Genomic DNA, 4,498 nt, shown 5'->3' on the forward strand with positions numbered 1-4,498 from the left:
TCTCATTATGGGCATCCCTCACCCACTCCTTGTGTATTTTATTTCTCTTACTCCTAACACATCCTAATTTATTCATTCAATTAATATTTGTTAAACATGAACTACATGTTAGACATGGTATCAACATGACAATGAATAAGACAGCTGCATTCCTGATTTTATGAAATAGTGTGATGCTAAGTCCTGTGAAGTTTTTTTCTTATTATTCCTCGTCTTGGGCTTCTGGATCACTTTCTTTTTTAAGTATTATTTTTAGTTGGGGCCTGGTGCCCCTGAGCAAAAAAAAAAAAAAAAAAAAAAAAAAAAAAAAAAAAAAATTATTAAAACTATGGAATATTTCAAACATACAGAGAAGCATAAGGAATAGGAAAATGAACATTTGAGTTCTCAGCACCCAATTTGGACACATCTTAACATTTTACTCAACTACTTCATATTCAACAACAAAATAAAACAAGAAAATGTTACGTACACAGTTGAAGTCACCTAACTACCTCTCCCTAATTCCATGTGCTCTCCTCTCTTCTCAGAGGTAAACTCTATCCTGTATTGTGTTTCCAATTCCCAAGCAATTTGTATACTTTTACTGCAGATAAACAACATAGAGTTGTGTTGTTTTGTGTTTTCAAACTATGCAATTATATTATTTCGTACACATCCTATAACTTGTTTTTTGTCCTCAATGTTTTTAGATTGATGTAGTTTATATGTTACTCTAGTTAAATCCATTAATTTTTTTGCTATATAATATTTCATTGTATGAATACATTTGTTTAACTATTAACAGTTTTTTTAACCATTCTCCTTTGATTGACATTTAGGTTGCATCTAACGTTTTGCATCACAATGTGGCAATGAACATTCTCATGCACATCTCTTGTGCAAGTTTTGAGAGTTTCTCTGGCATCTACATCTAGAAATGGAATTCCTAGGTTTTAGAGTTTGTACAGTTTTAACTTTATTAGGTATTGCCAACTTGCTTTTTAAAGTTATACAAGCTTACACTCCAACTGGATAAGTGCATTACTCCTTCTATTCTGTTGAATACCCTTGAGTTTTCAAAATGTATACCTGAGTTCTCTTTTTTCCTGCCATAAGGACCTGAACAGGTTTTAGCTACCCATTAACACTTCCTTCCTCATGTTATTGTTTCCTAGAGTTTTAGTTCCACCTTATTTTAAAAGCACAAAAATTTAATAATTTTGTAAATATATAATTGTTGATGAAATTTGCCATGATCAATTTTTCTATTCTGTTCTCCTGAATTCACTTTTATTTGTATTGAAGTACATTCTCTGATTGTTCTTTTAGAGGATGTACATCCTCTTATTGTTCTATGAGTGATACTGTGTTAGTCCATTTGCACATTACTATAAAGAAAATTTATAAAGGAAAGAGGTTTAATTGACTCACAGTTCTACATGGTTGGGGAGGCCTCTGGAAATTTATAATCATTGTAGAAAACGAAGGGGAAGCAACGACCTTCTTTACATGGCGGCAGGAGAGAGAAGACTGAGGAGCCGAGGGGAAAGAGCCCCTTATAAAACCATTAGATCTCGTGAGAACTCACTCACTATCAGGAGAACAGCATGGAGGAACCACCCCCGTGATCCAGTCTCCTCCCACCAGGTCTCTCCCTAGATGGGTGGGGATTATGAGGTTTACAAAAATTTGGGTAGGGAAACAGCCAAACCTATATCAGATGTTACATTAGTCTTTCTTTAAAAATGTCTTAGTTTTATTCCTGAATGACAGTTTATATCGGCATAAATGTGTTGACAGCGCTTTTCTACCCTCAACACTTTGAAATTATGTCTCCATAGTGCCTATTGTTTCTGAAGAGTCTAAAAGTTCCTTCTAAAAAGAAGCCTCTGCCAATTTAACTTTTATTCCTTTGGTAGCTCTTTGTCCTTTATATTCTTCTATTTTACTATAACATATCTAGGAATAGATTTATTTTTATTTATTCTGTTGGGTACTTGGAGTGTATGTCATCTGAGGAGTCATAAAATATTCTTAGCTATTGTCTTTGGCTTTTTAATTCAATTTTCATCTAAATAAAAATACATGCACAAAATTTTAATAGTAAAATATTTCTGTAAGACAGAATGAAAAACAGCAAATTCCTGCCTCACATTTCTCCAGGCCTGATTTTTTTTTTTTTTTTTTTTTTTTTTTGCTCCTTTGAAGCAGCCACTTTCTACTTTTAAATATTTTAGCTGTTTCTTTTAGAGTTTATTTCTATTATTAAAAATAACATTTGTATACTATTATTTTTATTTTTTTAGTTTCAGATTTATCTATTGACTTTCTAACATGAAGGATAAGAATTTATCCCTTTTAATCCTCACCCTTCTCAACCACACATTTTGCAATCTCCATCCTTCCAGTATAGTTATGTTATAATTTTAGTTAAACTGACTGAACATTTGCACTATTATAACTGTTATTACTCATAACTGAGCCATGCTGTGATCACATTTTTCTACTGAAAAATTTTATTTCCCCTATACAAATAATTGCCTTGTTCTTTTATTCAGTTAAATTTTTATATACCTAGCATTAATCCAACTTTAAAACATATTTTTATATGATCAGACACATCAGATAATCTGCCAGTTTTGTCTTATAGATATCTCTCGTGAAGTCCTTCGACCTCCTCTTCCAATCTGAACGGGTTGCTTCCTAGGTTGGTTGCACAGTTGTAATCCAGGAATCTCCCTTAATCATCTCGATTCCTTTTTCTTCTTTTCTAACTGAATTCACTGTTCCCTAGATCTTAGGCTTTTGTCCTTTTTTGGATTATGTTTTGATGTTGATGGAGTATATTCTCAAACAGCTTTTTGAGGAAGGGTGCACAGTAAATTTTTTGAGCCCTTGCATGCCTGAAAAACCGTATCTTTATTTAATTCTCTAGAATGAATAGACTAAAGTAGCCTAGTATAAAATTCTAGACTACTAGCACTTTGGGAGGCTGAGGCAGGTGGATCACTTAAGCCCAGGAGTTTGAGACCAGTCTGGCAATATGGCAAAACCCCATCTCTACAAAAATAATAATAATAATAATAATTGGGCATGGTGGTGCTCATGTCCCAGCTACTCAGGAGGCTGAGGTGGGAGGATCACTTGAGCCCAGGAGGTAGAGGCTGCAGTGAGCCGAGATCACACCACTGCACTCCATTATGGGTGACAGAGTGAGACCTATCTCAAAAAAAAAAAAAAAAGAAAAGAAAAGAGAGAGAGAAAGAGAATTCTAGACTAAAAAATTTTCTCAGAATTTGCTGTTGAGTAGTTTAAATTTCTTATTCTTGATATTTTGTGCTTGAACTTTTATAAATAACATTTAAAATATATTAGATTCTCTCTTTTTTTTTTTTTTTTTCAGATGGAGTTTAGCTCTTGTCACCCAGGCTGGAGTACAGTGGCATGATTTCGGCTCACTGCAACCACTGCCTCCTGGGTTCAAGAGATTCTCCTGCCTCAGCCTCCCAAGTAGCTGGAATTACAGGCACTCACCACCACGCCTGGCTAATTTTTGTATTTTTAGTAGAGATGGGATTTCACCATGTTGGTCAGGCTGGTCTTGAACTCCTGACCTCAGGATTCTCTTCTTAATCTCCAGGGACTGGGAATTTCAAAATAACATACATTGGTGTGGGTCTTTTTCTTTTGGGGGAGAATTTGGTGGGCCCTGGCAACCTAGAAACACATTTTCTTCAGTACTTGGAATTGTACTGAATGGAATTAAGCCATTTCATCTGTGCCTGTTTTCCCTGATTCCATAGTCCCTCAGTATAACTTCTTCAACAAACAAAACTCCAGTCTTTTCCCAGAGAGTGAGGAGGGGTGGTGACTTGACTTGGCTGGACCTGGTGAAAAAGGAGATCTGGGTAGTTCACTGCTTCTTCAATAAAGACTTTCAACCAATTTTCCTATTAGATATATCCAAGCCTCCAATTTCTGAACCATTCTTGCTTTTTGAGGTATAAATCATGTTGGTTACTATTGACTTCTGTCTTTGTGGATTTGACTTAAGCTCTCATTCACCAAATCTGCTATAATGTATTCATTTATTTTCAAGCTTAAGTTTTGGGTCTGTTTTCATTTCTCCTAGCTATAACTTAATAGATTTGTTTGTTATATTTTTACTGTCATGTTAGTAAAATCTTGGTAAGAAGCAGTAATAAATGCTTTCTTAACTACAAGTTAAAGTTATTGTCTCTTCACATAATTACTCTTTATTATTCTTTCCCGTTTCTTTTTCTAGCATTTCTATTAGATATATGTTGGAGGTTTTTCATTTATCCTGTATCTTTTAACAGTTCAGCCATAATTTTAAACTCTTTGTCTCTCTGTGTTATGTCCTGTACAAATTACCTATTCATTTATTGTCTCTTCACTCATTCCAATCTAAAGAAAACGGCATCTGTTAAATTTTTATTTCAATGACTATTTTTTAATTTTGAAAATTTCTAATTATTTTCTCATTCTTAATTTA

Source organism: Hylobates moloch, unplaced genomic scaffold (assembly GCF_009828535.3).
Source record: "Hylobates moloch isolate HMO894 unplaced genomic scaffold, HMol_V3 SCAFFOLD_16, whole genome shotgun sequence".
NCBI lineage: Eukaryota > Metazoa > Chordata > Mammalia > Primates > Hylobatidae > Hylobates > Hylobates moloch.